The sequence below is a fragment of the Anomaloglossus baeobatrachus genome, chromosome 6, assembly GCF_048569485.1.
Source record: "Anomaloglossus baeobatrachus isolate aAnoBae1 chromosome 6, aAnoBae1.hap1, whole genome shotgun sequence".
NCBI classification, from domain to species: Eukaryota; Metazoa; Chordata; class Amphibia; order Anura; family Aromobatidae; genus Anomaloglossus; species Anomaloglossus baeobatrachus.
This window is the reverse complement of record NC_134358.1, coordinates 497,356,678-497,384,480: the sequence shown is the minus strand read 5'-3', so window position 1 is coordinate 497,384,480 and position 27,803 is coordinate 497,356,678.

Below are 27,803 nucleotides of genomic sequence, written 5' to 3'. Positions count from 1 at the left end.
CAGCCGCCTGGAATTGTCGCATCCATTAGATGCGGCAGGGGAGTCCAAAATGGCCGCGGTCGGAGGCAGACGTGCATGAGGGAGCTCCTGACCATCTGATAACATCCTGCTCCCCCGCCATCAATAGTCAGACCAGGACCCTCCACCTGAGCCACAGAGACCGAGCGGACAGAAGGCGAACCTAAATTGGATAGCTACACTAGTGCTGGGACCCTGGGGAGGCTCCTCGAGGCTGAGGTCGGGAACCACGCAGTAGGCCGCAGGGCCCGAGCAGCGAGACCCCCGGTGACGAGGAGCACTCGTGCTGGGGTGACCCGGACAGCAGCAAGGGGCCCGGGCAGAGCTAACCGGGATCGCACTGAGCCGACACCCCCCCCAGACTCGGCCTCACAAGCCAGCGAGTCCGGCGACCAGGGAAAGGAGGAGGGGGACCGCCGCCATCTTGGAGACCTGAACTCCCCCTCCTGATTCCGCAGGCCAGAGGCAAGCGCGGCAAACACATAGCCGCAGGTCACAAACCAGGCGGCCGACAGGGAGTGGAGAGGAGGCTGCTACTTACCCGGTCATCAGCCAGAAAGAGCCGGAGCGGGGAAGGCGGTGAGACACGTCGGGCCTTCCGGAGGCCGCCGGGAGATCTGAAGCCCCGACCGGAAGCCTCGCGACAGCTGCAGGTGGCGCTTTGGGAGACCCTACCGGGACCGGAGAGGAGTTCGGGCGGTAAGTGAACACCTCCGGACGTCCTCTCGCATCCCCGCGCCCACCCCGTGAGACCCAGGAGAGTCCGGGACATACCCCGCCGCGACCCCCATTCACCGGGACGGCGTCTTCCCCCCCCCCCGCTCCCACAGCTAACCATCGCACGCCAACCCAGGAGTCAGAGGGCTGCCAGGCCCGCGCCCGCAGTGAAGCCGCACTCAGGTACCGGATAGGGGAACCTGGGGGAGCCCTGAGCAGAGAGGCCCCCCCTCACAGCCTAAGGGCTGCGTCCACAACATCTCAAGGGACACCCCACTCCTTTCTCTACTACCTGAGGGACTGCCAGGGATGAGACTCTCACATTTAGGGTCACAAGAAGGGCTCTTTGGCAACATTCTCAGATCCTGAGCCAAATATCTTCCTAGACCCAGGGGCTGCCGATGGGAACACACAGAGGAGGGAGCACAGAGAACGTCCAAGCGGTCCTACATTCTATATAAAAGCACAGTCCATCTGACCCCCCCCCCACAGGGGCATGTAAAGCGGTGAACTCCACACTGCTCAGAGGGAGCAGAGGGACCGGACCCCAACTATACTCAATATAACATAATACCATAAGAACTGACTTCGACATGGTCAAATTCGGCAATAAAATGGCCAGTGCTCTGCCCAAACCAGCGGTGACCACGACTCAGGCAGACGTCGATAAGTTCCTCAAAAAGCATCTCCTGCCAGTAGAGGCGGGGGTTGACAGTCTTCAAAACTCATCTGCTAATGCCACACAAGAAATGGAAGATGACGCAAGTGACGCAGAGGACATGGATTCCAGCAAGAGCCTCCCAATCTCCAGGTCCTTTATCAAACGGATTCTCAACAAAGCCTTAGAACCGGTAGTGAAAGAGCTCTCTCACATCAAACAGGATATTGGCCAGATAGGCCACAGAGTGGAAACACTGGAAGCTTCCCAGGCCACTATCACCACAACCTCCAATGCCATCATTTCTTGTCTTCACCAACACGAAGATAGTGTCAACCAAATACATGCTATTATGGAGGATCATGAAAATAGGGAGAGGCGGAACAACCTCAGATTAAAAGGTCTCCCAGAAACGGTAGCAAACGAAGCCCTGACCCCGGCTCTTCAAAGCATCTTCTCCGACCTGATAGACACCGACCCTATACCACCGATAGAGCTGGTCAGAGCCCATAGATCTTTGAGACCACGTCCCAGACAGGGGGAACCATCAAGAGATGTCATCTGCCGCTTCATGGACTACCGTATTAAGGAGCTCATTCTTAAAAAAGCAAGGGAAGCTGGCACCATAAAGTATGAAGACTCCGAAATCTGGATTTTTCAAGACCTTGCTGCCACCACTCTGACCAAGAGGCGAATACTAAAACCCTTCACAGAAGAGCTACGCCAACGCCAATTCCCATACCGCTGGCTATATCCATTTGGCATTGCAATAACAGCAAAAGGGAAACACTACCAAGGCAAAACATCAGCTGAAATTAGACAAATCTGCGAAGACCTGGGGATTACTTTGGAGAAATATCCTGAATTAGAAATCCACAGTTCGACATCTGCGTTACAGCAACTTCCGGAGCCGTCACCCTGGCACAGCGTCATTCCGAAGACCCAAAGGCCCAGGCGCAATGCGGCACAGAAGCTCCAGATGAACTCAGAAAGCAAGCCCCATGAGAAGGCCTAGGCTCAGGCCTACTATTGCCCGTCATTGCTTATGCATGCTAAAAGCATGAAGTCACTTTAGGGGTTCTGCACTTTCTGCTCCCTCTTGATGCATACCCATTCTTATTTAGATGTTGAAAATGTTGTTATTGTTGACTTTAACACCTTGTTCCCTATCTGATCTTTTCTCCACCCTCCATCCCATCTGCTCTTTCCTTTCCCAGCATAGTCGTGGGTCTGGTCCATTCATCCCACCGGAAAAAGAGTCATCCACCCGCAATTGTCACTATGCCGACACACCATAAGGTATTTAATGTGATAAGTCTTAACGCGCACGGGTTGAATTCCCCCATACCAAGGGCACAAACTCTATCTAACTTTCACAAGAAACATATTGACATAATCTTTCTACAGGAAACACACTTCTGCAAAGGCAAAATTCCAAGCTTTGAAAAAGCATACTATAATACGTGGTTTCATGCTCCCTCTCCAAATAAACGCACTAAACGGGTGTCGATAGCATTCGCCAAAGACATACCCTTTTTACCCCAACATGAAGTAATTGATCCGGATGGCCGGTTCATATTTGTTAAAGGCCTATTAGCGGGCTCAATGGTAACTATGGGAAATATTTATGCTCCAAATGTCAAACAGGTTCGATGGCTGCTTTCCACACTCAAAAAATTCAAGACCTTTTCGGAAGGCATTCCAATACTCTGTGGAGACTTTAATGTAGCCCTGGAACCAAAATTAGACTCAACCTCAAAAAAGAGCCACATATCACTCAGGGACCTTTCCCGGATCAAAACTTCTCTCCTTTCTCTTTCCTTGATTGATGTCTGGCGATTACAACATCCAACAACCAAAGATTTTACCTTCTTCTCTCATCCCCATAAATCATACCACAGGCTAGATTACATTTTTTTACCCAGGTTTCTATTACCTAACGTCACTGACACAACAATCCAATCTACGCCACACTCTGATCACGCTTATGTCACGGCAAGTTTCACACTACACAGGCCATATCTGATCCACCGCACATGGAGGTTAAATGAATCAGTTCTCTCCTCAGAAGACAACAGGAAACGTATTTCTGATCGTCTCCGCAATTATTTTGCGGAGAATAAGACACAAGACATTAATGCACCAATTTTATGGGAAGCACATAAAGCGGTCATAAGGGGAGAACTGATTTCTATTTCCTCACACCTTAATAAACAAAGGAAACTAATTCTGCAAAACCTATATGAAGATATAACTATCTTGGAAACCCAACACAAAAAATCTCTGTCCCAACAGACTTTAGAACTATTGACTGCCAAACGGGTGGCACTGAGAGACATACTCAACAAACAGTCAGCTAAATTACATTTGAGCTGGAAAAACCGCATATTTGTACATGGGGACAAAGCCTCCAAACTTATGATGTCACTAATAAAAACAAGACAGGCTCGCACGTTTATACATACACTTAAAACACCACAGGGACACCGCACCCAGGATTATTCACAAATCTCAAATGAATTTTTACAATTTTATAAGAGCTTATACCAATCTCGGCCAGAAGAGTCAGCAACAGAAAAAGACAAGAGAAAATGTGGCATACATAACTATCTAGCCAGATTAAACCTCCCGACACTCTCCAAAGCACAACAAGAATCCCTGACAAAACCGTTTTCTCGTGCTGAGGTTCAGTCCACCCTGTCCAAATGCCCCATGGGAAGAGCACCAGGCCCGGATAGCCTACCAACCATTTATTATAAAAAGTTCTTTGATATCTTGGGGGATCACCTCCTGGCAACATGCAATGCTTTACTTCTCGGTGATCCTATTCCCAAACAAGCTCTGGAAGCCCACATATCATTAATATATAAGGAAGGGAAAGACCCGGAAAGTTGTGGAAGTTATAGGCCCATCTCACTTCTGAATGTGGATCTAAAAATCTACGCTAGCTTAATCGCTAACCGGGTTGTGGAAATCCTTCCTGACCTCATATCTCCGGAGCAATCCGGATTTATACGGGGAAGAGAAGGGAAAGATAACGCGCTACGCTTACTTCATCTAATGCAATATGCTAGGGCTCAGAACTTGCCCCTTGTGCTTTTGGGAACGGATGCCGAGAAGGCATTCGATAGGGTGGACTGGACCTTCTTGCGGGGCACGTTGGAGGCTTTTCACTTTCCTCCGACTGTCATACATGCAATACTACAGATGTACACATCCCCCACAGCCAGAATCAAAATAAATAACACGCTGAATGACCCCTTCGATATCAGGAATGGAACCAGGCAGGGTTGCCCCTTGTCCCCCCTACTCTTTGTCATGGTAATAGAGCCATTGATATGCTCCATCCAACGAAACCAGGAAATTGAGGGGATTAACCTACAGGGGACTCACCACAAGTCCGCCGCCTTTGCGGACGACTTGTTGGTAGTAATGTCCAGACCGGAAAGAGGCTTCCCTGCCTTTATGAACACACTAGAAGATTACAGCCAATGGTCCAACTTCAAAATCAATCTCTCCAAATCTGAAGCACTGAGTCTAAACATCCCGGGCAATGTCACCAAACTTCTCCAGGAGTCGTTCCCATTCAGGTGGCCAAAAAGCCACATTACCTATCTCGGCATCAAAATAGGGAAAGCCCCCAAATCCCTCTTTGACCTAAATTACAAACCTCTCCTTCCCAAACTTACCACGCAAATAGCCTCTTGGAAAGCGCCTTTTATCTCTTGGATAGGCCGGAAAAATCTAATCAAAAGCATCATACTCCCAAAATTCATATACCTCTTTCAAATGTTACCTATACCAGTCCCCAAATCTTTCCTCTCTCAATGCAATTCTTTAATTTCCAATTACATCTGGAACAAACATAAACCAAGAATCAACTTTCACACTCTGAGCCTCCCAAAGGACAAAGGGGGTATGGGACTCCCCAACATATCCACATATTATAAAGCTGCTGTCCTCTCTAGAGCAGTAGACTGGGTCAGACGCCCTCCGAATAAGTTATGGACGACAATAGAGGAACAACTGGCCCCCACCCCCTTACGAGCTCTTTTACTCGTTCCCCCCTGTCAGGGAAATAAAAGAACCTGTACCAACGAACTGACTAGAACACTTCTGGACAATTGGAACCGTAGCGTGGAGCTCCTGGCCCCTCCTCTCTCCCCACTTACCCAAATCTCCGATATACTAGACTCCAGCCTGAATCTTGCCAACACCGCGAAATCTTCACACCTGAGTAATGCAAAGATCCCAGCTATGGATCTCTTGGAGGACGGCTCTTTGGTCTCGAGGCAGGAGATGGGTGAGATCCCCCTCCTTTCTAAACTCACATTTCTTCATTATATGAAAATAAAACGCACAATCCAACCATTACTGTCACATTCCAACCTCGCTAGACCCCTAACCACATTTGAATCATATTGCTTGCAAACAAGGTCTCCCAAAAAAATCTTATCTCGCTTATATAACACTCTACTTACAAAAGAATTAGTAGTAAAAAGAGCTTACATATTGAAATGGGAAAAAGATCTGAACACCACATTTACTGACGCTCAAACGAGCCAAATTTACGGTGCCTCGCACGGACCGTCATGTTGTGTGAGGGTCCAAGAGAACTCTTTCAAAGTAGTTGCGAGATGGTACATAGTCCCGGCACTTGGAAATCTGCCTCTTCGGATCTCTGCTGGAGATGCGAGGGGGACAGGGGATCGTATCTCCACATATGGTGGACGTGCCCTCGCCTCCAGATATTCTGGAAGACAGCAACCCAGCTGATCTCTGACCTTACAAACAAACAGGGGGACCCAGAACCCATGCATCTGCTACTAAATTTCCCATTGTGGCCTAATGATAAGGCTAACTCGAAACTGGTGTCTTTTGTGAGCTCAGCCTGTAAACTGCTGATTGCTCAACTGTGGCGCACAACTATGATACCCACCATCTCGCAGTTGTTACTGAAAATTGACCATTTATACTACGCAGAAGAACTCTCTGCCCTCTCACGACAGAATATGTTCTTCTTTATGCAAGTTTGGAATGCCTGGAAGGATTACAAATCCAAACCCCCCTTTTTGGCGGCGGTTGCGCAGGGGATGCCATAAAGAAATCTAAGTCGTCTCCTCCCCCCCATTAGGGGACTCAATCAGCTGATGACTTAGCCCTGATTACTATGGACATATGATGAATGGACCCTAGACCAACACCCTCTTCCTACTCCATCCCCCCCTATCTCTTCTCCCTTTCTCAAATCTCTTGGACCCCCTATCTCTCTTACTAAAACTGAGTTTTAAGTGTTAAAAGGCTTCTTTCAGAAATCTCAGTGATACCCCCCCTTCTATTTTCTCGTTTCTTTTATGTATTTTTTTTTTTTTTTTTTAATAAGAAAAAGGAAAAAACTGTTTTTTATAATATTCTGAGGGTAAGGCATGGTCTTGCTCGCCTTCCACTACTCGCCTGATATAATGACTATCAATCGACTTGAGATTGCCACCCCACAGACGACATCATACCTGGAAGGCGGTTCAATGTAAATTAGATTAATTGCGATGCTAGTTCTGTCTATGCTCTCTGTTATGTGTATACATTTTGTTAATAATGGTTCAATAAACAAAACATTAAAACAAACATTAGATGCGGCAGTACCTGGACTCTACCCAGCTCATCCCGAATTGCCCTGGTACGATGGCAATTGGGGTAATAACGGAGTTAATCATGACAAGCGTCTCCTCGAGACACCTTCCATGATTAACCTGAAAGTGAAAGTAAAGAAACACACACAGCGAAAAATCCTTTATTTGGAATAAAAGACAAAACAAACCTCATTTACCTCTATATTAATGCCCAAACAACAATCCAGGTCCGAAGTAATCCACACGACACTATCAGCTTTGCTACATGAAGATGCAAGGAGCACCGTACAACACGAACGATCTGTGTCCTCTCCACGCAGCACCTGAAGTGAACCGCGCTGTCACCGGATACTTCACTCTGCAATGCAGACGTCAAGATAACCAAATCTTCCTATGTTTCTCATTAGAGGCAGTGGCTCAATGGTTAGAGCTACTGCCTAGGAAGCATTAGTTCACAAGTTCAAGTCTTGGCCCCCCTGGTAAAGAATTTAATTTATTTTTAAATTATAATTATTATTTATTTATAATTATAATTTAATTTAATTATGCACTGAGGGGAGGAGCCGGACATCAGCTGTGAGCCGCGGCCCACACCTCTAAAATCGGAGCAGTTCACGGAATGAGGCTGCATTGCTCTCTCCTCTCTCTCTCGTCTATCTCTTCTCTCTCTTTCTCTCTCTTGTTCTCTCTCTCTCTTGTTCTCTCTCTCTCGTTCTCTCTCTCTCTTTCTTTCTCTGTCTTTCTCTCTCTCTCTCTTCTCTATCTCTCCTCTCTCTTCTCTCTCTCTTCTCTCTCTTCTCTCCTCTCTTGTTCTCTCTCTCTTTCTATCTTTTCTCTCTCTTTTCTCTCCTCTCTCTCTTGTTCTCTGTCTCTTGTTCTCTCTCTCTCTCTTTCTCTCTCTTTCTCTCTCTCTCTCTTCTCTCTCTCATCTCTCTCTCCTCTCTCTCTCTCTCTTCCTTTCTCTCTCTCCTCTTTCTCTCCTCTCTCTCTTCTCTCCTCTCTCTTCTCTCTCTTTCTCTCTCTTGTTCTCTCTCTCTTGTTCTCTCTCTCTCTTTCTCTCTCTTGTTCTCTCTCTTGTTCTCTCTCTCTTTCTTGTTCTCTCTCATTTTCTCTCTTTTTCTCTCTCTCTCTTCTCTCTCTCCTTTCTCTTCTCTCTCTCTTCTCTCCTCTCCCTCTCCTCTATCTCCTCTCTCTCTTCTCTTTCTCTTCTCTCTCACTTCTCTCTCTTGTTCTCTCTCTTCTCTCTTTCTCTCTCCTCTCTCTCCTCTCTCCTCTCTCTTCTCCCTCTTCTCTCCTCTCACTCTTCTCTCTCTTTATCTCTCTTGTTATCTCTCTTTCTCTTGTTCTCTCTCTCTTTCTCTCTCTTTCTCTCTTTTTCTCTCTCTCTCTTTTTCTCTTTTTCTCTCTCTTCTCTCTCTCCTCTTGCTCTTCTCTCTCTTTCTCTCTCTTGTTCTCTCTCTTTCTTGTTCTCTCTCTTTCTCTCTCTCGTTCTCTCTCTTTCTCTCTTTCTCTCTCTTTCTTTTTCTCTCTTTTTCTCTCTCTCCTCTCTCTCTTCTCTCTCTCTTCTCTCTCTCTTTCTTCTCTCTCCTCTCTCTTCTCTCCTTTTCTCTCCTCTTCACTCTCTCTCTTCTCTTCTCTCTCTCATTCTCTCTCTCTTCTCTCTCTCTTCCTCTCTCTTTTCTTTTCTCTCTCTTTTCTCTCTCTTTTTTTCTCCCTCTCTCTCTACTCTTTTCTCTCTCTTTTCTCTCTCTCAGACCTGGCGATGATCAGCTGATGCGGTCACCTGACGGAATCAGCTGACACTATTAGTCGAACGGTGAGGCTGGCTTTTTACCACCTGGACTGCTAAACTATCAGCTGCTGCTGTTGGACAGGAGTCTGCACAGAAGTGTGTAGTTTGTTTTTTTTTGCACTGATGCATCAGCTGATTGTATAAAGCCGTTTATACAATCAGCTGCTGTGTCATGTGATTCAGGCCCTTGAACCTGACACATCATCTGATTGCTTTGGCTTCCAGCAAACCGATCAGATGATATTGGATCCGGATTGGATGGTGCGGGACCCTTGACCCAGGATTACTGCAGAGGGGGGTTCTTTATTTCAATAAAGATGGCATCACTAATTGTGTTGTGTTTTATTTCTAATAAAAATATTTTTCTGTGTGGTGTGTTATTTTTTATCTGTACTAGAAATTCATGCTGGCCATGTCTAATATTGGCGTGACAGCATGAATTTCGGGCTTAAGGCCAGTTGATAATATACAGCTAGCCCTAACCCCATTATTACCCAGCGAGCCACCCATCACCAGGGCAGCAGGAAGAGTTGGATACAGCGCCAGAAGATGGTGCATCTATGAAAGCACCATTTTGTGGGGCGGCTGCGCACTGCAATTCACAGCAGGGGTGCCCAGAAAGCTTGGGAACCCTGCACTGCGGATTCCAATCCCCAGCTGCCTAGTTGTACCTGGCTGGACACAAAAATTGGGTGAAGCACACATGATTTTTCTTATTATTTCATGAAATTCATGAAATAATTAAAATGAAAAAGGGGTTCCCTATATTTTTGGCTCCCAGCCGGGTACAAATAGGCAGCTGGGGGTTGGAAGCAGCCCGTAGCTGCCTGCTGTACCTGGCTAGCATACAAAAATATGGCGATATAATATAATATTTTGGGGGGCAAAAAACTCCTGCATACAGTCCTGGATGGAGTATGCTGAGCCTTGTAGTTCTGCAGCTGCTTTCTGCTGTCTGTCTGTATGGAGGAGAGCAGACAGCAGCTGCAGAACGACAAGGCTCAGCATACTCCATCCAGGACTGTATGCAGGAGTTTTTTGCCCCCCAAAATAATGACGTGGGCTTAGCCATATTTTTGTATGCTAGCCAAGTACAGCAGGCAGGTACAGCTGCCCCCAACCCCCAGCTGCCTATTTGAACCCGGCTGGGAACTAAAAAAAATAGGGAAGCCCTTTTTTTAATTATTTCATGAATTTCATGAAATAATTTAAAAAAAAATCGACATGGGCTTCGCCCCATTTTTGTGTCCAGCCAGGTACAACTAGGCAGCTGGAGATTGGAATCTTCAGCACAGGTTGGCCCGAGCTTTCTGGGCCCCTCTGCTGCGAATTGCAGTCCACAGCCGCCCCAGAAAATTGCGCTTTCATAGAAGCGCCATCATCTGGCACTGTATCCAACTCTTCCAGCAGCCCTGAAGCCGGGTGGCTTGCTGGGTAATAATGGGTTAATACTAGCTTTGTTTTACTAGCTAGTATTAAGCCAGAGATTCTTAATGTCAGGCAAGTTTTACCCAGCCATTAAGAATCTCCAATGAAGGGTTAAAAAAAGACACCACACAGAGAAAAAATACTTTAATAGAAATAAATACACAGACACCCTTAGAGACTCCATGTTTATTACTCCCTGTCACCCCTCCACGATCCGGGTCTTCTGTCTTCTTTCTCCTTCAACCCATGCAGCTCTGCTACATCAAACAGCACTGCATGGGAGAAAGACGCTGCTGCTCCCCGTACAGTCTAATCACTCAGTGAGAGTGAGCAGAGGCTGCGGGCTGTAAGTGGTGACGTCACCGCTGACAGGCGGTTACTATAGCAACGGTGCTCCAATCACGTGATTCCCGGTGCCTCAATTCACTGGCTGTGGCAGCCAGTCCTTGCATGTGGGCTGACTCTGTAAAGAGCGCCCACATGCAGGAACGGGGAAGCCGACCATGTGCCAGAGCATCTCGCCAGTACATGGAGATGCACAAATGAGCACTGCGTACCGGAGAGATGCACTGACAGGACCTAGCATGACGTCTAGCCATGTGACCAGTCTGTAGCCAATGAGATAATAGACACGTGACTGGTCACATGGCTATTTTGACATCACGGAAGGTCCTATCATCAGTGCTGGTTACCGGCAGGACACAGTGATTATCGGAAGGAAAAGCGGCAGGAGACAGAGTGCAGGAAGCGTCGTGGGGACCTGTAAGTGTAATGGCAATGTTTATTAACTGTATGTGTACATGTATAATGTGTTTTTTATGTGTTTGTGTATGCCTGCCATTGTTTTCAATGGGGTTTGAGTTGGTTTGTCGAATGTTCGACGAACTTGTCCTCCGTTCGACGAACCGAACTCGAACTCTAGGGGGTGGCTCATCTCTAGTGATCACCAAACATTCAAGCGTTTCATGGCAAATAGACAACAGGGTCGCAAGAAGCATGTTGGGCAAAAAAGGTGCAAAATAACTGCCCATGAATTGAGGAAAATCAAGCGTGAAGCTGCCAAGATGCCATTTGCCACCAGTTTGGCCATATTTCAGAGCTGCAATGTTACTGGAGTATCAAAAAGCACAAGGTGTGCCATACTCAGGGACATGGCCAAGGTAAGTAAGGCTGAAAAACGACCACCTTTGAGCAAGAAACATAAGATAAAATGTCAAGACTGGGCCAAGAAATATCTTAAGACTGATTTTTCAAAGGTTTTATGGACTGATGAAATGAGAGTGACTCTTGATGGGCCAGATGGATGGGCCAGAGGCTGGATCAGTAAAGGGCAGAGAGCTCCTCTCCGACTCAGACGCCAGCAAGGTGGAGGTGGGGTACTGGTATGGGCTGGTATCATCAAAGATGAACTTGTGGGACCTTTTCGGGTTGAGGATGGAGTGAAGCTCAACTCCCAGACCTACTGCCAGTTTCTGGAATACAGCTTCTTCAAGCAGTGGTACAGGAAGAAGTCAGCATCGTTCAAGAATAGCTTAATTTTCATGCAGGACAATGCTCCATCACATGCATCCAACTACTCCACAGCGTGGCTGGCCAGTAAAGGTCTAAAAGATGAAAAAATAATGACATGACCCCCTTGTTTACATGATATAAAACCCCATAGAGAATCTGTGGTCCCTCATAAAATGTGAGACCTACAGGGAGGGAAAACAGTACACCTCTCGGAACAGTGTCTGGGAGGCTGTGGTGGCTGCTGAACGCAATGTTGATCGTAAACAGATCAAGCAATTGACAGAATCTATGGATGGTAGGCTGTTGAGTGTCATCATAAAGAAAGGCTATATTGGTCACTAATTTTTGGGGGGTTTGTTTTTGCATGTCAGAAATGTTTATTTCTAAATTTTGTGCAGTTATATTGGTTTACCTGGTGAAAATAAACAAGTGAGATGGAAATATATTTGGTTTTTATTAAGTTGCCTAATAATTCTGCACAGTAATAGTTCCCTGCACAAACAGATATCCTCCTAAGATAGCCAAAGCTAAAAAAAACACTCCAACTTCTAAAAATATTAGTCTTTGATATTTATGAGTCTTTTGGGTTGATTGAGAACATAATTTTTGATCAATAATAACAAAAACCCTCTAAAATACAACTTGCCTAATTCTGCACACGGTGTATATCTTGCCAGGTATCTGACATGAATAATAAAATTTTATTCAGGAGCTGTTTGAGATTAGGACACTATAGATAACTTTTTTTTCCCCGAGAAACTGCACCATTTCATTCTATTTGCACTCTGGTATTACAGCACTATTTTATTAAGAAAGTAGCCATGCCATATAAAAGATGGACGCTAGTGGTTATGTTCATTTTAAAGTGGATATTATCCTAAATGGCTTATTAATATCCCACACAACCAGTTTAAGAGCATTAGAAGAAATTGCATCCTGGACTCTGATTTTAATGTGCAATCCAAGGTTTTACTCACTAGGTTTTCTGAAAAAAGTACCCTAATAAACTAAAAAAAAGGCATCTGCTGTACTAAGAAACGACATCAAGACAACATTATTCTATCTAACATTAAACCCCCCATCTACCTCATACTCATTTGAGTCTAACTTTATCACCACCTTTAGATCCGAGAATATGGCCAACACGGGGATATTCTACTCAATAATCCCTATTTAATTAAAACCCTACCCAAAAATGTTTGTATCACTTTTAGGAGCACACCCACACTGAGGAACATGCCAAGTAGATTAAGGTCCAGTAATCCTTTAAGGGACATTCCAGATACCTCCCCACAGGGTTCATACAGAAGTTATGTGCTCAATGTTTAAACTGCAAATCCATATGCCATGACATAATGAAAATTTCAATGATATTAGTGTTGTGTCTGTTGAACAAGTGCCATCTAACGTATCTAGTCATATGGAGGTTTTCATTAGAAAAGACCTTTTAGATATATACACTTAATACTTAAAAACCGCATGGTTTAAATGAGGTTAATGGTTTAATTTATTATTATTGTTTTTATAACACCCAAAACTTAATTATATAACATTGTATTAATACAATAATTTACTACAATTGTATTAATCCCTGGATGCATGATGTTGTTACTTGTTAGGTAAATTAATGATAATATAATATAACTCATCTTTTCTACTCATGCTGAACTAATATGGTCCTTGTCCATAGCTACAAGTGCGTATCAATAACTTATAATATCATCAAAAAGTTAATTTTTTTCAGTAATGCAATACAAAAAGGGAAACACATATATTATATAGTCATTACAAACAGAGTGATTTATTTCAAGAGTTTATTTCAGTTAATGTTGATGATTATGGCTTACAGTCAATGAAAACCCAAAAATCTCAGAAAATTAGAATAATTTCCATAAAACACCTGCACAGGCTTCCTAAGCATTTAAAATGGTCCCTTAGTCTTGTTCAGTAGGCTACACAATCATGAGGAAGACTGTTGACTTCATGGATGTCCAGAAGGCAGTCATTGACACACTCCACAAGGAGGGTAAGCCACAAAAGGTCATTGCTAAAGATGCTGGCTGTTCACAGAGTGCTGCATCCAAGTATATTAATGGAAAGTTGAGCGGAAGGAAAAAGTGTGGTAAAAAAAGGTGCACAAGCAACAAGGATAACCACGGCCGTGATAGGATTGTTGGGAAAAGGCCATTTAAAAATTTGGGGGAGATTCACAAGGAGTGGACTGCTGCTGGAGTCAGTGCTTCAAGAGCCACCACACACAGACGTATCAAGGACATGGGCTAGTTGACGCCCTGGCAAAATCAGGGTGTCACAGATGACTGCATCCCTCTTCCAGGTGCAGGATTCCCTCCTCCTTGGCCCTCCATCACAACCCCACACAGGTACATACACCAGCCACAAAAGCCTAGTCACCCCCCCCAGGACAATAGGGACACACCAGGGGGCGGGGCCAGGCAGATGGTGACACCCACCTAGGGGTCCTGAGGTGTCAAGGGGAGGGGAACAACAGTTGAACAGAGGAGTCGAGTAGAGAGAGTTGAGAGGAGACAGTGGAAGTGAGAGGAGTGAAGTGGTAGTCGGGGGTTGTAGCTCCCGGACTACCGGACTACCTGAGCTGACAAGGTGGCAGACGGCAGAGCAGGGCCACAGGCGATGGAGATCCATTCGCGGGAGACCTTAAGTGGACCGGGGCAGGGTTGTAGCCTGCCGGTGCCGACAGCGGGAATCCGGTCCGGATTCCGTGCACAGTCGGGGTACCTGGACCCTAGGGCAAGGACAGCTGCAAGCTCCTCTCCGATTAACCAGCAGGGGACAAGATTCAAGTCTTGTCCCACTACCAGCCCAGATAGAGCGAGACGGAAGCCCAACACGGGGGATAGGGCGTCTGCAAGTGCCTGCAAAAATCCCAAGGGTCAGCTCTTGCGGGCCACAGCTTCCACAGAAAAGTCACTGGGAGCGGACTTACCCCGTTTCATGCGGACTAGTCAACACACAAGACAACAATACCAAAATGCATTAGGAAGGGCCCCTGTTCTGTCCACCAGTGTGTGGCACCTGAGCACACCCCTCCGGAGGCTACCGGTATCCGGCCGTTGGTTTACTATCTGAACTCTGTGTGACTTTATTCAAAACAATGACTACACTGGTACCATCCGGTCCAGCCCTGCAGACTGCGTCCCAGCACTACACCTGGGCCCTGGGATAACACCTCCCCTACCCGTGGAGGGGATACCATCCTGCTGCCCTGCTCCATCACCCCAGGCACCCCATACCAAGGCAGCGGCGGTGTCACCAACAATCACCGCAACCCACCGGTGGCGTCACTGTTAAACTTTCCCTTCCCTTTTTCACTTGTGGGCGACGGACGGCTGCGTGAGCCCGGGTCCGGCTGCCACTCGAGCCACAGCAACTGCCCGGATCCGAGCGTCTCAAGCAGCCCCCCTGCCGTGGTCTGTCCCCCGCCCGCAACACTACAAATTTCTCATTTCTTGTGTCAAGGCCCTCATGACCAATACACAATGCCAGAAGCGTTTTACCTCGGCCAAGGAAAAAAAGAACTCGACTGTTACTCAGTGCTGCAAGGTGTTGTTTTCAGATGAAAGTAAAATTTGCATTTCATTTGGAAATCAAGGTCCCAGAGTCTGGAGTAAGAGTGGAGAGGCCACAATCCAAGCTGCTTGAGGTCTAGTGTGAAGTTTCCACAATCAGTGATGGTTTGGGGAGCCATGTCATCTGCTGGTATAGGTCCACTGTGTTTTATCAAGACCAAAGTCAACACAGCCATCTACCAGGAAATTGTAGAGCACTTCATGCTTCTCTCTGCCGACAAGCTTTTTGGAAATGAAAATTCATTTTGCAAACAGAACTTGGCACCTTTACCTTGCGATAGCATGTATATACCCCTCTTTCATTGTGTATGAACTAGATATCTAGCCTATATAGTATAATTTTATTCAGTCCAAGGAGCTGTTTGAGATTAGGACACAAAAAGTAACTTTTTTCCCTAGAAATGGCACCAATTCTTTCCATTTGCACTCTGGTATTGCAGCACTAATTTATTGTAGTAATAGTAGAAAGTAGCCATGCCTTATTTTATCTCACATCATTCTTATTTCATCAAACCACTTACATTTCTACAAAATATTTAAGCGTAATGTCTCTGTCCACTACCTTCAAACTACTTAACCATCTGCCAGAAAACAACTTTTTGCCCCTGAGAATGTTTTACATCATTATACTTAAGGAAGGAGCTTTAACACATCTGGATCCTTAAGGCTACAGAAAGAAAGTTCATTCAACTACAAGAAAGTTTAACAACTTAATTTACTGCTACAATTCCTAAATCGACCATGCTTTCTACTTGTATGTGAATATTACATCTGTATTACTTCATACTGTTGTTTGTATAAAGATAAAATAAAATTTAAAATATGATGTGATTTCTCTTATATAATCCATCTGCAGCTATCCTGAGATGGATAATGAGTCCAGATTGAGAATGAGTGCAGTTTACAGCTAAGCACTGCCTCGTGATTACCTCTTCTCAGGTGGCCGCGGTTATTGCTGAACCTTTCTATCTGAATGTGTTATCACAACATGACACATGGTATTCTGAGAACCAGTAACAGATATATCCACAATAAAACCTGTGTAGGAGCTAAGTGTGGCATTTGGATTATGACCACATTAACGTCCATATGACAACAAAGTAGTGAAAATGTTTTCGACTTCATTAGCCACTGGCTCAAAATGACTGTCTAGAGAATTTTCCTTTAATTATAAAACAAACTAATTACAATTTTCACAGATATGATGGATTCTGTTTTGAACTTTGAAAGTTGATGGCGTTTTTTTTTACATTTTTTTTTACTGATTTGATAAGTTGCAAACTTGCACAGTCATTAAGGACAGATTTCTATGGGACCAGTCGATAGTCATGTTTATTTGGGACCCTCTTGGTTGTTCCTGGCAGTAGATATCTTGGAAAAGAATGATCGTGTATGTTGTTCCTGATCGAAATAAGCCATTGTCAGAGGTATTTGGGAGAAGCTAATTTCGGCAGAATCGGGACTATCAACTCTCCTCCAACAGATTATGTTGATAAGAGACAAGGATTGGGCATCTTAAATGCAAATTTGTTCAATATGGGTGTCTACATTCCACATAGAAAAGATATGAACACTCGGCCAACAGCATTCTTATTTTCACGAGTGTGCCACAGCCTGATGTGATGTCGGGGCATTCTTAGATCAGAAGGTCACAGCGTATTATGGATCACAGATCTATTTTAATGCCCGCTGACTAATTACCCTGAGTTGGAACTTATTTAATTCCATCAGACACTGAAGGGGTTAAGGTTCTTTTCTGCTATAACTATCCACTCTTCACTCTTTCTATGCCAGATTTAGCTCATAGTTATGCTGTCCATGTTGAAAAAGCTTGTCGTTGCATAGCAGTGGTATCGTTTCTCTTACAGCTGCAAAGTTCCTTACTGAAGAAACCTAGGAGAGCTTGTTGCAGTGTCTTTCCCCTCTGGTTTGTCTTACCTACCTTGTGTTGTCTTTTTCTAGTGGCGAGAGACACTGGTCTTCAATAGTCAGAGTAAGTTTAGGGTCAGCAAGGGCCTAGGCACATAAAAGGCGCACGGTGGGAAGGACCCATCTAGGGTTATTAGGGAGCGAAGGGTTCAGCCTCAGGTGAGTGCTAGCAGGTGACCCCACTCCCCGATCCCTAACATGAAGGCCCACTGCTGTATAGTTTTCCTGATTTACCCTGTGTATTGCTTCTCTCGCCAGGGGTCCTCACCTCTCCCGCCGTGACACTACCCTGGTGTTCCTGCTGTGTCACGCCACTCGCCGGGGAGTCCTCCCATGACCAGGCAAAGAAACCATCACATCATGACACTTAAAGGAGTAATTTTTTGTATGATGTTGATGAACTATCGTTGGGATTGGAGGAGGTTTGACACCGGGAAAACCACTGATCAGTTGTTCTCAGTAATTGTGGAATCAGTGGAAGTGAAGCGGGTTTCAGACCCCTTCTGATCTAATATTGATGACTTATATCAAGGATAAGGTCACCAATATGATATTGGCAAAAATGTCTTTATTCGTAGGCTGTATTCTATTATGATGATAGACAATGAAAGAAAAAAAGAAGGGCTCCTGTGTGTATCCTTTTACAGAATATACTGCAGAGAGTAAAATGTAGCTCACCTAGATGCTTGTGCAATAGTGCAAAACTCTGGTAATCTTGGATAGCTATTGCCAGCCTGTGTTCCAGTGGCAGCAGACATTAGAGAGTGAAGGAGTCCAGATCCAGCATTTGCGAGGAAACTAAGGAAATCCTCACTCCAAAGTTGTCCGGAAGCAGAGGATTTACATGCCACACCTACCAGGGTACAAAGGTCCCCACACAGGGCAGCCACCTGGTGACAGATGGAGGTTACCACCTGCGGTGATGGAGAGTACAACTTGCGGTGTCTACGTGTGATGCAAAATCCAGTGAGTAAATTCCAATGGAACTGATGCTGCACTCTGAGCCTCCCATCTGAATACAATAGAAGGTAAAAAATGGCTTAACAGGGGCATTGCAGAAGAGAGGAATATTTATTTTTCTATAACTCTGGTCTGGAGTGTCTCTGTTAAGCCATTTTTTACCTTCTATTGCAAGCTATCATGATGATTTGACATTTGTGTCTGATGTTTAGGATAGGAGTAAAGATATGTTGAAGGTTTCTATGTTTTGATTTTGGGGTGGTTTTTGGTTGGGAGAAATTGATATGAAAAGATAACATGTATAATGAGCTTCTAATTTAAATATAAATAAGAAAACATTATATATAAATACTCTAAAAACAGAAAGGATAGCTCATTCTGCAAAAAGGACAATGAAGCTGTGCGGGTCTTACCACAAAGAGAAAAATGTTATTTATTTTTTGTGGTTGCTCTTCTCCAGAAGAGGATCTGGGACTATACATGTCTTGGATGTCGGCATGATACCCAAATTCAACGATTTTTCTCTTATGGAAAGGTTTCCAGTTCCGAATTAGTAACCTATTTTTAATGGGGGGACTACGGCAGGTTATTTAGTTATATATGTAGGCAGGTAATCATTTTAAATTGTAACTGAATAATTTGTATGGATAAATGAAAAATGTATTAAATTGTCTTGCATTCTTTTGGAAGTTCCCAATTGCCATTATGTCTTTCAAAGCAAGTTCATTGTCCACTCACCTCTCCGGTCACCCCACGTGTGTTTCTATCTATCCAACTTCTTGTTTCTGCTGTCTCTCACCGCATCGGCTATTAATTGTCTTTTCCAAGTAGTTATGTCCACAGAATACTTATCTTACAACCAACATCCAACAATGCCACAATGGTCTCACCCTCTAGGTTAATTTCTAAACTCAAACAGAAGTCCAAGAGATATTTAACCCTCTGGATAATTAAGTCACTGCCTGCTGTATCGTGAGGTGGACTATCACTAGGCCATCTTTTCTTGTCATGCACTGGCCACTATAAGCCAGGACTTTTGGCCCAGTCACTGCACATTAAAGGTTCACAGAGCTCATTGGAACAGCATGGCGTTGCGGACCCTGTGACATACAGTGAAGACTCCAAATCCTGATCATAACTGGAAGTCTTGGCCTACAGTGAAGAGGCAGGAGATGTGGGGCACAATGGCAGATGGAAGAAGACAGAATTATAAGCAACGAGCATTGGGGTGATTAAAGTGGTGATCGGTAAGGTGAGAATTTTCTTTTTACTATTTGCCGACCCAAAGTGGTTCATCAAAATGGTGACTGCGCATTTTTATTTAAATTTGCTGAGAACCATGAGTTTCTGCAAATTTGACTAAAATTTGACTCCTTATTTCTAGTTCCTTGACTTCCTATGAGCCCTGAAGAAGTCTATGTACTGTGCTCTCACAGGCATCTGCTGATGATCTTGCTAAAGCTAAATCTTTCTTTTCTTGAGTAATTCAGGCATAAGTTACAACATGCCAAACCTAATATAATGTGTGATTATACACTTCCTTGCCTCTCTGATCTAGTATGTGGCTTTATATTTTAGCTAAATTGGACTACTAATTTGCCCATAAATTCCCACATACCTAAAGTTGAGCAATCTGACATAACAAGGAAACCTCAGGGTACTAATATAATACTTTGCGATTGAATTTAAATTTATCAGAAACACGCTGTGCCAAATGATACAATGAATAGCTGCTCATTTAATGAAAAGACTCCGTAAAATGAAACAAATAAACCCTATCTCCGATTTAACATTAATTGGAATTTTTGTTTTTTACTTGAAAGTTTATGAACGCTGAAGTCATTTAGAATGAGGATTATGTAAATCTCTTTTTGGTAATTTTCAGTGCAAGCTATAACAATGTTTCACGAAGAACGTCCCTCATCAGATGACATGATTTGACTCATTAGACTCACTACTGATAAAATGCATTCTGTCTAATGCAAAGAGACGGTCAGGATAATCCAGCCTAAATATTGAGGAATGCGGCTGATTCTGTGATAGAACGTGTAACCTTATAGACTACAGTGGGGTTGTAAATATCATGAGTTGGAGCAGGTTGAACTTCTCCTGCAAGTAATGAGCACACTAAATATCAAAGTATTCATTAATAGAAATGGTAAAATAGAGCAATCCATCACTGGTTGCACAGTGGCAATTTAGTGTATATAAAGTGATGTGAAATTCAAGTATAAGAAACGACTCACTCGATCCAACAATGACAAAAGCCACAAAAAATAAGATTATTGAATATTTCACAAAATGTCATGCTAAGCATTTTAAGAATAGTGAATTATTTCAATAAAAATAGGTAAAAAATAATTGCCACCTTTAAAGTGTAACCGTCATTTTCATGTTATTTCATAAATCAATAGTACACATTAAAATAAGCAACTTTGTAATATATTTTATCAGGGAAATCTGCTTCTTTCTCTGCCAGAATGGATCAGTTGGCAGCTGTTATTGAGGAGATTCCATGTAGATAGAAGTGGGAGGAAGGGGTGCAGCTCTGCTTCTAGCTCCTCCCTCTAGCATATCTGTCTAGCTCCTCCCTCTACCTCTAGCTTTCTTCTGTGTCTTAGCTCTTCCCTCTGCATTAGCTCCTCCATCTGCCTCTAGCCCCTCCCTCTGCCTTTAGCTCCTTGCTCTGTCACTAGCTTCACTCTCTGCCTCTCGCTCCTCCCTCTGCCTCTCGCTCCTCGATCTGCCTCTCGCTCCTCTCTCTTCCTCTCGCTACTCCCTCTGCCTCTAGGTCCTTCCTCTGCATCTTGTTCTTCCCTCTGCATTAGCTCCTCTCTCTGCATTAGCTCCTTCTTCTGCATTAGCTCCTCCCTCTGCCTCTCGCTCCTCGATTTGCCTCTAGCTCCTCTCTCTGCCTCTCGCTTCTCCCTCTAGGTCCTCCCTCTGCATTAGCTCCTCCCTCTACATTAGCTCCTCCCTCTCCATTAGTTCCACCCTCTGCCTTTAGCTCCTCTCTCTGCATCTAGCTCCTCCCTCTATCATATCCCTCTAGCTTCTCCCTCTGCCACTAGCTTCTCCCTCTGCCTCTAGCTTCTCCCTCTGCCTCTAGCTTCTCCCTCTGCCTCTAGCTTCTCCCTCTGTCTTAGCTTGGAGTACATTTGACAAAATCACTATTTTATCAGCAGGAGGATACCATTATAAGACTACCAGCAATGGTAGTGGTAGTGCTCCATATTTATGAGTTTTATATCACGGATTGATAACTTTCTGTGTACTCAGTAAAATATACTAAAGTTATAGTTTAAGTCTGAAATGTAGAGTGGATAAACTAAGCATTGAACATGTCACCAATTTTCTAAGCCAATATAAGTAAATATATTTATAAAGGTGCTAGAGGATAAGGATAAAGGAAAGGTCAGTATGCTAAACTTTTTTATCTACAGTATTTATACAAGAAAATCCCATGGCTTGATCAAGGATACCATAAATTTGCCATTAAATGTCACATGCTTAACATAGCAGGAAGTACGGCGCCGCCTCAAAATCACTAAAGTAGATAAATCCCCAGGCTTAGATGGCATACTCCCCGACAACTGCAGGAATTAAGTACAGTGATACAGATTCCATAATAACATGAACTGTACAGCAGGACTGGCGCATAGCAACTGTAGTGCCAATATTCAAAAAGGGGACAAAATCTGAGCCTGGTAATTATAGGTCGGTAAGTTTAACCTCTACTGTGGGTAAAATTCTTGAGAAGTTCCTAAGAGATGTCATCCTGGAGTATATCAAGAAGAATAACCTCATGACCCACTATCAACATGGGTTTGAGGGATTGGTACTATCAAACTAATAAAATCAGCTTCTATGAGTAGGTAAGTTCCAGATTGTACCAGGGAAATGCAGTAGATGTTATCTATATGGATTGTTCAAAGTCGTTTGATACAGTGCCACACAAAAGGTTGATACATAAAATTAGATTAATGGGAATAAGGGAAAATATGTGTAACTGGATTAAGAACTGACTCAGTGATAAGAAACAAATTGTGGTTATTAAAGGAACACACTCCGCCTGGGTCACAGTCAATAGTGGGGTACCACAGGGGTCAGTATTGGGCCTTCTTCTTTTTAACATATTTATTAATAACCTTGTATAGGACCTAAATAGAAGAATTTCAATATTTACAGACAATAAACTATGCAAAGTAATTAATACAGAGAAAGATAATTTAATATTGCAGAGGGCTTTGTGTTAGCTGGAGGCTTGGGCTGAGAAATAGTAATTAAAGTTTAATTTGGATAAATGTAAAGTCATGCACTTGGGCAGAGGAAATAAAATGTATAACTATGTACTTAATTATAATACACTGGGTAAAACCGTCACTGAAAAAGACTTGGGTGTATGGGTGGACAGCAAACCCAACTTTACTGATCCATGTTGGGGAGCTGTTGCCACAGCTAATGAAACAATGGGATGCATTAAAAGACGCATAGATGCTCAAGAGAAGAACATAGCTTTACCCCTATACAAGTCACTAGTGCGGCCATTCTTAGGTGGACTTTACACGCTGCGACATCGCTAGCATCGACTAGCGATGTCCAGCGCGATAGCAGCCGCGCCTATCGTACATGCGATATATGGTGTTTGCTGCAGTAGCGAACATTATCGCTACGGCAGCTTCACACGCACATACCTGGTCGGCGACGTCGCTGTGACCGCCAAACAATCCCTCCTTCAAGGGGGAGGTGCGTTCGGCGTCACAGCGACGTCACCGCGACGTCACCAAACGGCCGGCCAATAGCAGCGGAGGGGCGGAGATGAGCGGGACATAACACCCCGCCCACCTCCTTCCTTCTGCATAGCTGGTGGACACAGGTAAGGAAATGTTTGTCGTTCCTGCGGTTTCACACACAGCGATGTGTGGTGCTGCAGGAACGCCAAACAACATCGTATCTGCAGCAGGAGCGACATTATAAAAATGAACGACGTGACACAAATCAGCGATTTTTGTCACTTTTGCACTCGTTCATCGTCGCACCTAGGCTTTACACATTTCGATGTCGCTACCGGCGCCGGATGTGCATCACCAACAACGTGACCCCGACGATATATCAGTAGCGATGTCGCAACGTGTAAAGCCCCCCTTAGAATACTGTTCACAATTTTGGTCTCCGGTTAAATAAAGACATATCTGAACTAGAGCGGGTACAGAGAAGAGCAACCAAGATTATTAAAAGGTATGGGTGAAAAGCAATGCCAAGAGAGGTTATTAAACTTGGGGTTACTCAGTTTGGAAAAACAAAGGCTTAGGGTAGATATTATTAAAATGTACAAATATATGTGAGGGGACAGTACAGACCTCTCTCTAATAATCTTTTTACATCTAGGCCTGCAACGGGTACAAAGGGGCATCCACTATAGTTAGAGGAAAAGAGGTTTAATCATAATCACAGACACAGATTTTTTACTGTAAGAGCAGAGAGACTATGGAACTCTCTGCCACATAATGTAATGGTTGATTCATTATTAAAATTAAAGAGAGGCCTGCATGCCTTTCTTATAAAATATAATATAACTGGTTATGTGCACTACATTCTGTGATTGGGTGTTGATCCCAGGGAACTAGTCTGATGGCCATATGTGGTATCGGGAAGGAATTTTTCCCCCTTATGTGGCGCTTACTGCAAATTCCATTGGTTTGTTTTGCCTTTTTTCTGGATCAACATGTTAGGTTAGGTCATGGGTTGAACTCGGAGGGCTTAAGTCTACCTTCAACCTTAAACATTATGAAACTTTGAAACTATTGATATGAATTTCTCACCAGATGTTGGTAACAAACCATTCAATCCACGCAGGTAATGAAGTAAAATCAAAGATGTCTGTAAATTTAGTGATGTGTAATTATTGAACCCATGAAGAGAGGTGCAAAAAGCCATGGAAAGTCATGACACCAGCTGAAATCTATCAGTAATTAGAAAGCAATGCTGCCACTTAGTGAAAAATAATATAAGCTGTTTCAACTGATGGCCTATAAAAAGGTGTCAATACAAAGGTGCCACACAGGAAACATCTCATGATGTGTGAAACCAGTGAGCTGTCTCAAGACCCTTGCAACCTTATTGCTGCAAAACATATTAATGGCATTGGTTACAGAAGAATTTCTAAACTACTTCAGGATTCAGTGAGCACAGTTGGGGATATAATCCTGAAGTGGAAAAAACATAATTTTACCAAAAACTAGTCATGACTAGGTGCTCCCCGCAAGTTTTTAGACAGAGGAGTGAAAAGAATTAGAGGGGTTGTCTAAGAACCAAGGACTACCTGTGGAGAGCTACAGAAAGACCTGAAATCAGCAGGTACAATTCTTTTAAAGAAAACCATAAGCAATGCACTCAACCTCTATGACCTGTATGCACGCTCACCACTTAAGACTCCATTTGCTGAACAAAAAGCATGTTCAAGCACATTTAAAGTTTGCTCAGCAACATTTAGATAAGCCTGGGAAATACTGGGAGAATATAGTCTGGTCAGAAGAGAATACATTTCAACTCTTTGGATGCTTTAATACACACCATGTTTGGAGGCCAAAAGGCATTGCATAGTACCCCAAAAACACCATATCAACAGTGATGTTTGGAGATGGCAATATCATGGAGTGGGGCTGTTTTTCTGCGTACAGCACTGGGAAACTTCATATAATTGATCCAAAAATCCAAAGGTAGGAAAAGAAGCAGCAGCTCACTCGGGAGATGACGGACCGTCCCCGCACCCTCCCCACTCCCCTATGTTTCCATGATTTATGTCTGCCACAGCAGAATAAAGAATTTGTTGTCATCTCCCGAGTGAGCTGCTGCTTCTTTCCTACCTTTGGATTTTTGGAACCTTGACTACGCTACCAGCTGAGCACCATCCGGCACAATAATACAAGCTTGAGCACAGCTAAGTCCTGGAACAGCTGATAGCAGTCAAACTGTGAGTACGGCTCCACTGAATAGCCATGCGCTGCAGTGCCCGACTTTTTGTCTTACATTACTTCATATAATTGATGTAAGGATGAGTGGAAAAATGTACTAAAACATTTTTGGTAAAAATCAGCCATCTATAAGGAGGATGAAGATGAAACGAGGGTGAACATTTCAGCAAGACAATGATCCCAAAAATACAGCCAAGGAAACTCTCAATTGGCTTCAGAAAAAGAAAATGAAGCTTCTAGAATAGACCAGACGATCACAGGACCTGAATCGAATAGAAAATATTGGAGGGAGATAAAGCTCAGAGATCATAGAAGGAGCCTACGGAACCCCCAGGATTTTAAGAGTGTGCGGAAGAATGGACCAAAATAACATCTTAGCAATGTATGCAACTAGTTTCATCATACAGGAGGCATCTTGAAGCCTCATCACCAACAAAAGATTTTGTAAAAATAAAGCTGAGTGTATGTGTGTGTGTGTGTGTGTGTGTGTGTGTGTGTGTGTGTGTGTATGTCGGCTAAAGGAATCCGCACCGTCGCATTTACAATCACGAAAGTTTGCACAGACACTCCATGTGACCCAGGGAACGTCATAGACTATGTTTGGGCAGCAAAATTTAACTCCACGCTTTACAATTACTCTCCAAAAATCCTGCCGCCATTAAACTGAATGGAGGTGGGAGCTATAGTTATTAATAGCAACTGTCAGTGGTTGCTATAGGAACAAAATAAACTGTTAGTATAAAAAGCTTATGTGTGAGAGAGAGACAGAAAAAGACAGAGACAGACGGGGAAAGAGACAGAGATAGAGACAGAAAGAGACAGCCAGGCAAAGAGACAGCCGGGCAAAGAGACAGCCGGGCAAAGAGACAGACCTAGAAAGAGACAGATGGGCACAGAGACAGCACTGGAAAAAGACAGCCCTGGAAAGAAACAGACCTAGAAAGAGACAGCCGGTCAAGGAGACAGCCGGTCAAAGAGACAACCGGGGAAAGAGACAGCCGGGGAAAGAGACAGCCGGGGAAAAAGACAGCCCTGGAAAGAGACAGCCAGTGAAAGAGACAGCCGGTGAAAGATACAGCTGGTCAAAGAGACAGTCAGGGAAAGAGACAGACGGGGAAAGAAACAGCCGGGGAAAGAGACAGACGGGGAAAGAGACAGCCAGGCAAAGAGACAGACGGTCAAAAAGACAGACCTGGAAAGAGACAGACCAGGAAAAAGACAGACCAGGAAAAAGACAGACCGGGGAAAGAGACAGACCGGGGAAAGAGACAGACGGGGAAAGAGACAGACGGGGAAAGAGACAGCCCTGGAAAGAGACAGCCCTGGAAAGAAACAGCCGGGCAAAGAGACAGCCGGGCAAAGAGATAACCCTGGAAAGAGACAGCCGGGCAACGAGACAGCCCTGGAAAGAGACAGATGGGGAAAGAGACAGATGGGAAAAGAGACAGATGGGGAAAAAGAGACAGACAGACACACACAGAGACAGACACAGAAATGGAGACGGATAGACTGATACAAATACAGAGAGATAGAAACAGACAGACAGAAACATAGACACAGACAGACAAGGAAAGAGACAGACAGAGAGACAGACAGACAGCGACACACATACAGAGACTGGGAGAGAGACAGTTACAATCCTGGGCAACGCCCGGCTACTACAGCTAGTATTAAATAAATTTAAGTAACCGTGTTCAATATTTTTCCCCAATATCATTTCTCATTATTTATTACACATCACTATATTTATGGACATCAATGGTTTGATACTTTGTGTGCATTTGATGGGTTGTTACCGACATCTGGTGAGAAATTCATGTCAATAGCACCTTGAGAGATATCTAATATATAAAGCTCAGTGTATGTGTGTATGTCCGCTAAAGGAATCCACCCCGTCGCATTTACAATCACGAAATTTTGCACAAACACTCCATGTGACTCAGGGAACATCATAGACTATGTTTGGGCAGGAAAATTTAACCCTGTGCTTTCCAGTTACTCTACAAAAATCCTTCAGCCATTAAACTGAATGGAGCTGGGAGCTATAGACTATAAATAGCAACTGTCAGTGGTTGCTATAGGAACAAAATAAACTGTTAGTATAAGATAGGATAGAAGATAAAGAGAGACAGAAAAAGACAGAGACATAGAGAGACAGACTGGGAAAGAGACAGCCGGAGAAAGAGACAGCCCTGAAAAGAGACAGTCCTGGAAAGAGACAGCCCTGGAAAGAGACAGTCCTGGAAAGGGACAGTCCTGGAAAGAGACAGCCCGGCAAAGAGACAGATGGGCAAAGAGACAGACGGGGAAAGAGACAGACGGGGAAAGAGACAGCACTGGAAAGAGACAGCCCTGGAAAGAGACAGACCGGCAAAGAGACAGACACCCAAAGAGACAGATGCCCAAAGGGACAGACGCCCAAAGAGACAGACCAGGAAAGAGATAGACCTTGAAAGAGACAGACGGACAAAGAGACAGACCTGGAAAGAGACAGAGCGAGAAAGAGACAGAGCGGGAAAGAGACAGACCTGGAGAGAGACAGCCCTGGAAAGAGACAGCCCTGGAAAGAGACAGCCC